Source organism: Pelobates fuscus, chromosome 8 (assembly GCF_036172605.1).
Source record: "Pelobates fuscus isolate aPelFus1 chromosome 8, aPelFus1.pri, whole genome shotgun sequence".
NCBI lineage: Eukaryota > Metazoa > Chordata > Amphibia > Anura > Pelobatidae > Pelobates > Pelobates fuscus.
The window spans coordinates 106918107-106932166 of NC_086324.1; the positions used below are offsets into that span (position 1 = coordinate 106918107).

Here is a 14060-nt window from a genome sequence, read left to right on the forward strand (position 1 = left end):
ACAATGAGAAAGAAAACAGAAAAGCAACTGTGTAGAATAGCAAATACTGTATTAGTATTGAAAATGTAAATAGTTGCGCTCACCTTCTCCAGAGCCCTGAAATCCCGGCTCTGAGGTTGATAAACAATGTGTTACTTTTAGGGGGGAATAGCACTCTCCCCAATGGAGTTCCTGATGGCTAGAAAGGACTTTGGACTAAAGTATAAAATAGTAATGTATAAATTTATTAAGAATGTAGTAAAAACAAAATAAGTACGTACTAGAAAGTAAAAAATTTAATTAAAGTCCAATAAAAAGTCCAGAATAATCAGCTAAACGCGTTTCAACCTATGAGCTTCCTCAGTGGCTGTATGGTAGCCTCAGGAATCCTTCTTCTTTTTAAATGTTTGAAAGTCCTTGTGGATCCACCTCTTGAAGTCACATGGTGTGTGATTAATCAATAATCCAAAACAGGTTTCATCCTACATTATATGCTGGGAAAAGAACATCTGGGGTAGAAAAGTTCTCATTTGTTGACAAAATTGTCAATCATCAGTAGTGTTTAGTTACATAATGTTTATTGGTGGTAACATAATTTTGAATGTCCAATAATATGAATGGTTGGCGGAAGTGGCATCACTAGATAATTTTGCCAACCACCTCCGTCCTCCATTATTAGCAGAATTAAGTAGAAACAATATGTATTTGGTAAAAAAAACAATAATATTTATTTCTCATGCCCATTAAAGTGTATGGATGTGCTATCTTTATGGAACTAATTAGGGAAAAACCGAGCGTCTATCGGGGGGAGCACTTCCGCTGACGTCACTAGAAACTGTGCGTCAGAATGGACACTCCCTCCGAGATCGCCCATAAGCCGGAACCAATATACAGGGAAGAGAGAATCCGGGGGAAAAAATGGGCAACGCACATCTTCCTGCGGCAATCGCCGCTCAGTGGTATCTCCGTCTGCCGGAAGTGACGTGCCGGAGATCGAGCCCGGCTTTCAATAATTAACAATAAATCAATAAATGAAGAATGTATAAAAAGTAATAATTAGTAGAAAAACCGGTAAAGAGATATAATATGATTAATAAATAGTCATATTGACATTGTAATAAAAAGAACTATATGTCAATCCCAGGGTTCGTCCCAACTTACATATCTACTTGAAAAGGCCTCCATTTTTAAAGAGGGCATAGTAAGGGAAAGAGGGCATAGTGGGGGAAAGAGGGGCAATCTCCCCAAAGAAAATCATTATATCATATAGAGAGAGAAAATAGAGACAGGAACAAAAAAAAACAGAAAAAATTAAAACAGATTGTTAGTTGATAAATACATAATGACATGATAAAAGCGAATATCAGTAATAGCGAAAAAATATAGAATAAAATATAATGTAACGTATTAAATTTGGAAAAGCAATAATTTGGTTTAAAATATAAAAAAGAATAATTCTATTTTAATTTTAAAAAGTGACACTTGAGGTATAGAGTTTGGATAAAAAAGGGATGCTAAAGAAAATGGCATAATTCGAAATCAATGTTCAAACCATTGGGTTGTAGAGTCCCAAGGTTAAACATCCATCTCATTTCCTGTTGATCCAGAATTTTGTTAAAATCCCCCCTCCCTTCTTAGCCACATATGAGGATAACTGTAAGTGCTATGTTAAGCGCCCGGCGAGTTTTAGCAGTTACACACACTCCACATAGCCTGCATAAAGCCAGTTAGACAAACCAGAAGCTCTGCATGATATTTTCTCTGCATGTTATAAGTATGCCGCAGCTATTGATCATGTAGTCAAATGTCTATGCATGTTGCCCACCCACCTAAGCATGGAACCTAAACCTGAATCACTCACCCTTACTCTAATGCATGTGGTAACCCACTCATAGCTTCACTGGCTCTTGTCACTGCAAAATAACCACATGCCTAGAAAGTTCAGCGATATCACCCTAAGTTCTGTTACCAAATACCTAAACAAAGTAAAGATAAACCGTTTCTATCGTTATATATATATATATATATATAAAAAATGTGCTTGATCTACCCTGTACCCTTATGTTCAACTGTTCGTACTGTGCTAGATGACTGCCTTTGGGGTACCTCACAATCAACTGTCTTTTCCCTACGCACTACAAAAATAAAGAATTAAAAAAAAAAAAAAAATCCCCCCTCCCTCTCCAATTTCCTAAAACTTTGTGTATACCAATAAAGATCAGTCCTTTAGGATTATTATTGTGAGAGATCTTAAAGTGATTAGAAATGCTATGTCCCTCATATCCTTTCTTGATATTTCTAATATGTTCCTCTACCCTTATGTGTAAGTTGCTCACATATTTTAGACCGCATGGACATTCCAACATATAAATAACATTTTTAGAATGACAGGTGATTAAACTTTTTATGTGGAATTCCTCATTGTTTTTTGCGTTATTAAAATTTTCTATATATCTTTTCTTGTTTCCAGAGTTCTTACATGCTAGGCACATACCACATCCAAAGAAACCTTTTCTAGAATCAATTGGTTTTATATTACAATCTTTTCGAATATGATTTCTCACTAATAGTTTTTTCATATTGGGAGCTCCTCTAAAGATTAGTTTGGGTTTTTATGGCAAAATGACGGTTAAGGCAGGGTCTTCCCCTAGAATTGGCCAATGTTTATTAATTATTCTTTTGAATTGATTGTTGCCATAGCTATAATTACAAATAATTGGTATAGTAACATTAGGTTCTGTCTTATTGTCTTTCCTACTCTCCAATAAGATATCTCTTTTTATTGTTGATACTTCATTAAGTGCATTTGTCAAATCATCTTGTTTATAACCTTTTTCAAGGAAATTATTTTCCAATTTCTGTGCCTGTTTGATGAATTCTACTTCCTCAGTGCAATTTCTTTTAATTCGAATAAATTGTGATTTAGGGGTCCCTTTTAACCAAGGTGTAAAGTGACAACTTATGGTATAAATAAACTATTGACATCTACCCATTTAAAATGTGTGCTTGTTTTAATCTTGTTATCTTCTACATAAATATTAAGATCCAAAAAAGTTAACTCTAAATTTACTGACATCTGTGGATAAAATTATGCCCTAATTGTTAGTGTTAAGTGTGTCTATAAAACTGGTTAAAGATTCCTCCGTGCCTTCCCAAATAAAAAATAAATCATCTATGTAACGGCGATAGGTAACGAGACCCGCTGCCAACCCAGCCCCATAATGGGCAAACTGGAGCTCCCAGTATGCCATAAATAAATTGGCGTAGCTGGGCGCGAACCTCGTTCCCATCGCCGTTCCACATGCCTGGAGATAAAAATTGCCATTGTACCAAAAATAGTTGCTTGTCAAAATTAAACGGATCCCTACCATGATAAAATCAATTTGATCAAGTGAGAAATTGTTGGATTGTTCTAAAAAGTGTCTCATGGCAGTGCAACCTCTATCATGTACAATAATGGTGTAGAGGGAGCTAACATCTGTGGTCACTAGAAAACAATTCTCATTCCATACTAGTTGGTTTATATGCCTCAAAATGTCACCTGTATCTTTTAAATAGCTAGGTGTACGCTGTACCAAAGGTTGCAGACATCAATCTATATATTCGGAAAGTCTACATGATATAGACCCGATGCCTGAAACTATAGGTCTTCCCAGGGGTTGGGTGGGATTTTATGGACCTTAGGAAGATGATACAATACCAGGATTTTTGGAAAATCTAATTTTAAATAATCAAATTCTTTTTGATTTAAAATACCTTTTTCATAACACTTCTCTAGGTACTTATGGAATTTTTCTTTTAATTCTTTTTTTTTTTCCAATATATATTTTTATTGATTTGCAGAAGTATGGGAATAACACTCACAACAGGTTGTGCATCAGCAGATGCAAGCTTTACAGTATATCATACAGTATAGTAAAACAATGCATAGTAAACCATATTAAAACATGTAGAGCATAACAAGGCATAGCAAGGCACAGTAGGTACATCAAAAAAAAATATGGAAGTAGAGTGGTTACTTTTCATTGTTCATCATTGTTCATCATTGTTCATCACGGTGGTAATGATCAAAGAGCATAAGCGTCCGTAACAATAACTTGAAATTTACTGTGATAGCGACATTGATCTTATTACCTTATCATAGCATGCAATGGTATTAACAATTTTTAATAATTTCGCACCTAGAGCGTACTACAAGAGACTTGACACATATACATCCACTGGGGAAGATAGGGATGTATATCCCTACAAACAAGTTGCGTGGAAGTCTGAGATAGTAGGGTACACATATTAATAAACAATGGGCGGGTTTGTTCTAAGACCATACAAAAATGCGTGCTGTAATTCCGAAAACCAATGCTTGATATTAATACTAATGATAGTACAGTTAATCATTCCGGTAGAATAGTGGTCTTGACAATGACTGTAGATTAACAAAACAGCATATCTCTGTAGACATTGCCTAATAAGATATGTATTCTTACCATCCGTGATGCTCTACATAGAGTACAGTGATAGTGCTATGTAATCCAGCAGCATGCTTGTGTATAGCATCCTGTGCAGTGGCCGTGTGAGTGAGATGAACTCCCAAAATAATATTGCAAAAACGTAAGGAAAACTACGTAATTGTATTAACAGGGGAAGAGGGGGAGGGTGGGGGAAAGGCTAAGTAACCTATGTATCAGAATTCACAATTAGATATTTATTGGGCGTTTGCCGCAACGGCTTCCCAGTTATGCCAGAGTTTGAGGAAAGTTGGGTTATTCCCTCTATGTGCCCATTCTCTTTCGAAGATGTAGGTGGTATGAACCAGTTTTATTACCTCCTGAACAGTGGGACACATTTTGCTTTTCCAGTGGGCGGCAATACTAAGTTTAGCTGCCACAAGAATATTTAATACCGCCGCCCTTGGAGAGAAGCTGTGTAATTCAGGTGTCAAGTGAAGGAGGTAGGTAGCGGGTGAGAGTGGGAGAATATGATCGCTAAGTGAAGCGATCAAATGTTGAATTTGTAACCAGAAAGGATGTAGGACCTTACAATCCCAAAACAGGTGCTTCAATGTACCGTTAGGGTCTGCACACCTCCAATAACCCATATTCGAACCAGGGTAGATCTTGCCTAGTCTAGACGGGGTCATGTACCACCTCATTAATATTTGAAAATACGCTTCCCAGTGAGTAACACATTTTGATGATTGTTTAGTATATATTATAGCATTTACCCAGCTGGTCAAGGGGAATGTTTCATTTAGCTCTTGTTCCCAACGAAGCATATAGGGCAGCTTATCGTTGACATTGTCATTTTTCGACGAAAGGGACGAGTAACAAAGGGAAAGAGATTTGATGATGGGTGTTTTTTTGTGAGCTGTGAAGCAGATATGCCCCAGTTTGCTCATTGCTAGAGAGTGGACATGTTTTATGGATCTAGATTGCAAGATGTGTTTGACCCTCAGGTACACAAAAAGGTCCCTTGAAGGTAGTGCGAAGATTGATTGTAGAGTAGGGAAGGGAAGTAACCCCTTAACTGAGTACAATGAGTGAACATGGGATATACCCTTAGAGACCCATTGTTGTACGGGCAGGTCTAGAGATATGGCCGTAAGTGCCTGTAAGGGAGCTGTAAATAGCAGTTCCGTACCTGGACATAGCAGAGGACCCCAGGACTTCCATGATTTTAGTAAAAATGTAGAAGCTGATAACATATTTGGCGATACTGGGATCGAAGTGGACCATAGAACATGCGATATTCGCTGTAAATCTCCACATTTCTCTTCCAGAGGTAGCCATACTGGGCTAGATTTATGTGTTATTATATCTATTCCCTGCGCTAGTACCGTTGCTATATAATAGTTTTTGATGTTAGGTATGTTCAGGCCACCTTTACCCATAGGGTACCACAGGGGCTTAAAGGAAATTCTCGGGGGGTTTTTCTTCCATACATGGGCGTTTAAAAGTTTCTGGAAACGTTTTAAGAGTGCATTGGGAAGGGCGATGGGCAGCGTCCTGAACAAATATAGTATGATAGGTATTACCATCATTCTAAGTGAAGTAATTCTACCTAGCCAAGAGACGTTGGCCTTGTCCCATGCTTCAACTTGCTTTGAAAGTTTTGATAGAACCTCTACATGATTCTCCAAGATAGTTTGTTTCGGGGAGTGAGCTATTTTGACTCCCAGGTAGGAGATCGAGGTTTTACGCCATTCAAAAGGATATTGGGCCTTAAGATCATTTATCGTGTTGGAGTCTAGATTGAAGGAAAGGATTTGTGTCTTGGTGATGTTGTTTTTATAATATGATATTCTATCGTAAGCCTTCAAAGTGTTTACAACGTAAGGGACTGAGCGCAACGGATCAGTGAGAAATAGCATGATATCGTCCGCAAAAAGTGCGATCTTTTTTTTCCCCTGCTGGTGTATGGAGGCCTGGGATTGAGGTGTCTTGTTTGATAAGTCTAACCAAGGGTTCCAGACACAGAATAAAAACATGGGGTGATAGGGGGCAGCCCTGTCTAGTTCCATTTTTTATGGAGAAACTACGGGAAGTAAAGCCCGTATTGAAGACCTTAGCAGAGGGCGATGAGTAAAGGGCCTTAATACTCGTGATGAACTGGCTTGAGAATTGGAACGCTGAAAGTGTGTGTTCCATATAAGACCAATTCAGGCGGTCAAAAGCCTTTTCAGCGTCCAAAGCCATGAGGGTACCTTTCTTTTGTTTTTTAAATGCCCACTCTAATAGGTCCATACAGTATCTTGTGTTATCCCCCACTTGTTTACCAGGGACAAAGCCTGCTTGTTCTATGGAGACTAAGTTGGACATTAGAGGTTTCAATCTGTTGGCGATTAATTTTGCATATAATTTGACATCTGCATTTAAAAGTGATATTGGCCGAAGGTTACTACAAATTGTTGGTGATTTGTTTGGTTTGGGCAGAGTTATGATGAACGCCTCCAGCATTTCTCGTGGAAATGAACCAGAACTTTGAACTGTGTTGATTATTTTTGTGATGTGGGGAATCAGCTGTGGTGCCATTTTAATATAATAGTAATTAGAGAGTCCATCAGGACCTGGAGCTTTGTGTTTTGGGAGGGATCGTATTGTTGTCGCAACTTCCTCTTCCGTGAAGGGTGCGCATCTACCTGTGATAAATAGTTCTTAATTTCTTCAAGATTAGGCGTATGGGTATCAGTGCATGTTTGTAGATTGTATAAGTCCTCATAGTAATAGGACAATTCGTCCACAATTTTATTGGGGTTGTAAATTTTTGAGTTCGATTTGGAAATGATGTAGGGAATTTTTTCGTCTGAAGGTATTTAGATTTCAGTTTGTTCGCTAGTAATTTACCTGCTTTGTTTCCCATGTGGTAATAATGTTGTTGCAACTTTCGTGCATTCTTATTATATTCCTGAGCGTTTTATTGGCGAAGTGTCTCTTGAGTTTTGGCTATTTGTTTAGATAGGGATTTAGAGGGAACGGACTTGTTGGATTGTTCCAGTAACGTAAATTTTTTAGTTAACTCAGTAAGCGAGTTTTGGAAACGTTTTTTATGTTGAGATCCTAATTTTATGAATTCCCCTCTTATGACTGCCTTATGGGCAAGCCACACCGTTTCAATAGACGTTACATCAGTGGAGTTGGTTGTGAAGTAGTTATCTAGTTCTGTAGCTATAGTTTTGTGGTTATTTGGGCAATCTAGAATAGATTTGTTTAGTCTCCATTTACCCCGACCTTTGGCAGGGTAAGGGACTCTAATAACGGTTTCTATCGGAGCATGGTCAGACCATGAACGTTGTCCTATCGTTTGGCTTATTAAATGTGGTAGTGTAGATTTATCTAACAGACAGAGGTCTATGCGTGTGTACGTAGTGTGAACGTGCAAAAATAAGTGTAATCTCTAGCTGCGGGGTACAAGTTTCTCCAAGAATCATACAGGTCAGCTGAGTGAAGCAGGTGAGAAAATAATGTACCCACGTGTATAGATGCCTTGTTAGGAGGTTTGTTTTGGATGCGTTGCGTGTCCACCTGTGGATCTAGCGTGCAATTAAAGTCGCCACAGATTATTAAATGGCCTTGTTTGAGACGAGATATTTTGTTGACGGCTTTCTTTATAAACGAGTATTGGGCTATGTTCGGTGCATAAAGGGAGGCTAGTGTTAATTGGATACCATTCAGGTCTCCTACCAGTATAAGCAACCTGCCTGCTGGATCTGAGTATTGTTTGTGTAGTGTAAAGACCCAATCTGAGTGGAAAAGTATAGCTACCCCTTTAGATTTATTGGTAATTTTTCGAGTAAAGTTTAGGTGAATTCACTTTTTGGAAGTGAGTTTCTTGCAAACACACTATCGCTGCTTTTGAAGCATGCATTTCTTTCAATACTTGACGCCTTTTATTAGGACTATTCAGGCCTTTGACATTTATAGACAGAACTTTCATAGTGTTTTGCGTCATAATGATGGGTTGAGAGTAACTATATTAGTATGGCCACCACAAATGCAGGAGAGGCTACCTATCATAATGTATACAGTCTGCAAACTTATCCAAACCAATCTTTTGATAAAGTCTGATACCTGCCTTAAGAACTCTGATCCGAAGGCCAAGAGATCATGGGTGGATGGGGAAAGGGGATGAGAAATCGGGGGAAACAACAAACTAAAGTATATACAGCAGTCTCCATCGGGAAGGAGAGGAAAAACGGCCATATAGAGAACACTCAGAGGTGAACTCAAGAGGTGGCCTAGAGCGGTGGGGGAACGTGGAGCTCCTATCGTCCTGATAGGGTGCAACTCATGTAACTTTAAATGGTGTGAGATTCACCTATTCAAGAAAATAACAAAAACTATATATACAATTCAGCAGTATACAATCCGCGGTTAGCAGTGATGAGTATAGTATCGTCATAATGATAAGATAGTTAATAGCTGCTAAAAGCCCATATTATCACCTGAGGACAACATTATTGTTATGTCAACGACACCAGCAGTACAATTTGGCAATCCCTTGATATCATTACAAGCCCCAAGGGGGGTAAGAGGGAGTGAGCACGATCGTCTGGGACTGTTTAACTTGAGTAGACAGCGAATTGGGGTCTGACTTTTAACGCACTGGAAAGCTGTGTCAAGTATTATTCCTTAAGAAGCCCTCTGCCATATAAATCGGAAGTAAAAATCTCCATAACTGTATCGAGTCGGTAACTTTAGCCCGATTACATATGACATCGTTCAACAAATGGTGAACTCAATTACAAAGTGGCAAATATACGGTTAAGATATAGGAGAAACCATATTGTTAGAGTTATGTGAATATGAGGTAAACTAAAGATAGATCTGCATTCCTCGAAAGGAAGCCCAGGGGACTACTGTTAGGTTAAAAGTGGCATATAAATTCGTGGGCTAACTATCCCATTCGTGCTCTTAGGTGATCTAACGGTGGCTTAATAACTATTGACCCCGTGTGCGAGTCATGGCATATGAGGGCATGTGGTGTGATTAAGTAACCTATTATACATTTCAAGTATACAATGAGACATCATACCCATACTGCTTATTAGATCACGATATGGATGATAATGAGAGTTCAATTCTTTGTGGATTGCGCTCCCACCATATGCCAGTCCGCAAGAATTTTCTTCGGGGAGGCATCTCCAGATTCCATGCGTCCGTCCTCTGTATTACGCCATAATCTCCATTCTGAGAGGGCCTTCATACCTTAATTCGGGTCATTGATTATTCGGGTTGAGCCTTGTCTCCACACAATTAATTTCTTCGGATAACCCCACTTATAGTTCACATTGTTGTTCCGCAGTGTTTTGGTGATGGTGACGAATTCTCTGCGCTTTGCCATAGTGGCAGCTGACAGGTCTGCAAATAAAGCAATTTTGGAATGTGGATCAGGAAGAGATGGCAATTTCCGTGCTGCCGACAATAAAGCCTCTTTATGAGCATAATAGTGAAATTTTACTATTACGTCTCTAGGTACTTCTGAGGATAACCTAGATGGACGTGGAAGTCTGTGCATGCGGTCATAAGCCCAGGCAGAATCCGGTAGTGTAGGGACTAAGGCCTTACATATGGAAAGCACGTATGAAGGAAGGGCATCTTGTGAGACGTCCTCTGGAATTCCCCTGAATCTGATATTTTGTCTTCTCGTTCTATCCTCCAAGTCTGCCAATTTTAATTTTAGGGCCTCATTATCATCCGATAGGGATTGGAGTTTATCCACAACTTCATTATGTGCGTTGCAAAGATCCCCCGTTTTATTTTCAAGATGGCTCGTCCGGTCTCCCAGACTTGCTATCTCCCTTCGTAATTCACTATCTATGCGGTGAAAGTCTGCTTTAATCGTCGCTCTTAGCTCTTGGAGCATCTTGTGGAGGCTTTTCTCCATGATTGGGGAGTCAGAGTACTTAGAGGAGGTCGAGTCTTGATCCGAGATGCCGTCCGACATGGTCTCTGTCTCTTCGCCGCCATCTTGGTTCAGTATTTGGCGATCTTTTTTCCTCGATTTGGTCAAATCTTGGGTCTTAGGCTGCTTGCAGGGTGACATATTGCTACGCCTTGCTAGCCCCACAGTTAGGTGTCGGTAAACGAATTGAGTTACCGCTTGAAGTGGCTTGATTGTAGCTGATCAGGACGAAATAGCGCCGGAGCTCTTAGACCATGCGACTGAACGCGCCGGAAGCCAGACACGCCCCCTTCTTTTAATTCTTTAGTAGGATCTTCTTTTGATTTTTTATATGTATTGTCATCTTCCAATAATCTCTGAGATTGTTTGTTGTAGTTCTCCAATGTCATAAGGCACTTCTGTAGTAGTTCGATTTGGGGAGATTTAAGAACGTGTGGAGTTAAATGAAAGATTCCTGCTTGTATCTCCTTTGCTTTCTTATCTAATGGTTTCGCCTGTCCCTTTTTCCTCCTCTGAAAGTCCACTCCTCCTGTAACTCCCCTTCCTCTATGCTCCTCCTTCTTTTTTGTGGTGATTTTTGTTGATATTGAGATTTGTGTTTTACTCTGTTTCTCTGGTTCCAAAAATCATCTTCCTGAGGAGTTTTTGCTAGGGTCTCAAACCTATTGGAGATAGGTATGTATGACAACCTTCTTGTATTTTTATGTATTTTACTTTGAGCAGTTATATATTCATCCGATCTTGCCCTTCTTTCTGTTCTTATGTTTAGTTTTTTTAATGATATTTTCTTGAACCTGTGGCTTAGGAGTATGTGAGTCTCCATAATTAGGGGCCTTATTTTGATCTCTTTCTCTTAGTTGCTGGACTAACCAAGGCACTGACCGACAGGAGGTCAGATACCTTGTTAGTCTTTTTAGGGAAAGGGGAGCGATGTGGCGAAACCAACCTCGCCACTATGTTCTGGAGAAGCCTGGTTGCCCGCTTGTTACCTCTGGACGATGGCCCCATGTTAAAAACCTTTATTTCTCCCTGCAGAAAGGCTTGTTCGTGCCTTTCTGCCAGGGTGTTCGGTAAATTCAATTTACCGAACAAATGCATGAATGACCGGACCACCTGGGTATGGAGTGTGCAGGCAATTGATCTTCCAGAAGCTGCGGTTAACTGTAGTTTAATTGACGAACGCTGGGTGGCCGTTGTTCGTATAGCCGAACACGTGGCAAAGGCCAGCTTAACCCCTTAAGGACACATGACATGTGTGACATGTCATTATTCCCTTTTATTCCAGAAGTTTATGGGTTAACCTGCCGAACGGTCAGCGGTGTTCAGCTACAAAACTGTGGAACTAAAAACGGACACTTATATTCACGAACACTGCTGAACCGCCAACCTCCCTCCTCCTGCATTTATCCGAACGCTGGTCCATTCGGTACTTTCTCTGTGCGAACAGTGGTACCCCAGATAGCTATGCTTGGAGCCCATTCGTATAACAAAATACTATGTGAACGACTTTGGCTCCATGGCGATTAAACTGTATGTATGTGATCTGAGCGCCATTTGGTAATAATGTGCGCTCAGATCTAAGCTATCTAGGGATATGATGAACGTATATGTTTTATGCAGTATTAGTAACTTTGTGTATTTTTAGGTGTTTTTGCTAAGGAAGTTTTGCCTCTATCCTTGGAGATAATTGGATTACTTCCCAATTATCTCCAGGATAGAGAGGAGGGATTATACTGCACTAGTGGGAGTGTTTCACTATGCATGTCTGTGATTGGTCACTGAGCAATTTGTTTCCCAGTCTTCCACCAGGTCCCCTAGGCGAGTGTCCACCTGGTGGAAGACCTGCATAAATACCGGGCAGGTAGCCCCATTAAACCAGATCACTGCTTGACCCTCAACTCGGAGCCTTGTCCCGTTCTTGGGGGGATTTATTGTATACTGTTCCAGTTCGGCTGCTAGGAGTTTTTCCTGTCCGGCTGTTTAAAGCATTCGTATGGTTCCGGTTCGAGAGTTTGGAGAATTCGTATGGTTTCCTGTTTGGGAGATTGGTGTATGGAGAAGCTGCCTGTGAATCTGGAAGGGAATATATCCTAAACGGCTTTTAACCCCTTTTATGCCCTGGGGTGCTGTTACAGATTGGTGTTACTGTAAGCAGGGACATTCTACAATAATGGTTTGGTTAACTGTATGATTTACTCATAGGGTTGTACACGGTTTTTCATTATTGTTTTTTGATAATAAGGGTCTGTTTTTTTGGAATGTACATCAGCAAAAAATGTGGTTTGTTACCAAAATCCTTCGTCAATTCAGGACGATTTGACTAATCCTAACCCTACCCCTAACATCCACAACCACTTACACATCTAGAGTTAGGGTTAGATTCCTGTCATAATTACCATAATTTTCCCTCCCTCTCCTGTTTTGCCACTTTTCAGAAATCTGAAGCACTTTGGCACTTCCAAAATTCAGCACTCCAGACATGCAGAAGCATCCTAATGTCCGAATTGCCGAAATTAGTCTGAATTTACATTCGGAACAAAACAAATTGCACATGTCTACTGTTTATGACTTACATTAACACTAGTTGCAAAGACCGAAGTAACCATGTGGTCCTGTTCTTTTGTGTTTTCACAGCTTGATCTGGATTAATTTAATGGATTTCCTTTATGTTTATCCTTTGACGGGTTGGCGAATTCCTGTTACTATTCTGGAATTATTCCGGCTTGCTGGACGGTTGCCTGGTTTTGATTCTTACCGGATTTAGCTGTAATGTTATTGTGCGGTTGGACTGATTTTTCAGTTCCTGTTTATGTTTGTTCTATTGGTGTTCGCATCTTCAAAGAAAGAGGAGGAACAAGGGGAGGTGCTGACTATTATACTTGGACTTGGTCTGGGAGAGGCTTATGTTACTATGCAAACATTATTTTTTCTTATTGTTTTGTATTCTTTGCCGCTATTGGTGACAGTAAAGAAAGGCATATGCAATAGTCACCTCCGTGTCTTTAATAAAATCATGACTTTTCATCATGTAATAGCAAAATCACGTAATTGCGGTATCATATTTTTGGACTCGTATAAAAAACTGAATTTATTCAAGTTTGATATTGCTCTAATCTAATGAAAAGTATTTTTGAATGTGACTTGCTGCCAAGCTGGTTTATTCACCTATATTTATATTTCCTTTTTTTTTTAATATTTAGTGGTATTTTACATATCAGCAGATCTCTAGACTTAGCATTAATCTTTACACCATTACTTTTTGTAACTTTATTGACAATAATAAACTATATATGCATGTTCAATTTTGTGTGTGGTATCTATGTTTTTATTGTAACTGTACTCTGCTAATTGGGAGTTTGGGGATTACTCCTGAACATCAGCACCACTGACTATTTGTATTTTTTCGAATGTGTCTACTAACTCTCTCCACTTATTACCTGTGACAGATCCATCTGTATAGACTGAGATTGCTGGTTCGTCTGTTTGCCCCTTTTTCGTTTATTTGCCTGTCCGTATGCCCCTGTTCGTTTGTTTCAGGAAATACCGATTTAAACTACCGAACGGACGGCCACCCAGGAGAGCAGTGTGCTGCAGGTTAACCTCTTGGCCCCAATTAGAACGTTGTGGTTAACAGCAGACACCTCTCCATTCTAACCGTATTCAGGGTGGTCGCTGTTCGTATG

General features: G+C 39.6%; 1 protein-coding gene across 1 annotated transcript in view; it reads right to left on the bottom strand.

Moving 5' to 3' along the window:
- The window catches only part of CARD11 (caspase recruitment domain family member 11), a 1037045-nt gene that overhangs the window by 41826 nt on the left and 981159 nt on the right, over positions 1-14060 (bottom strand). The window lies entirely within an intron of this gene.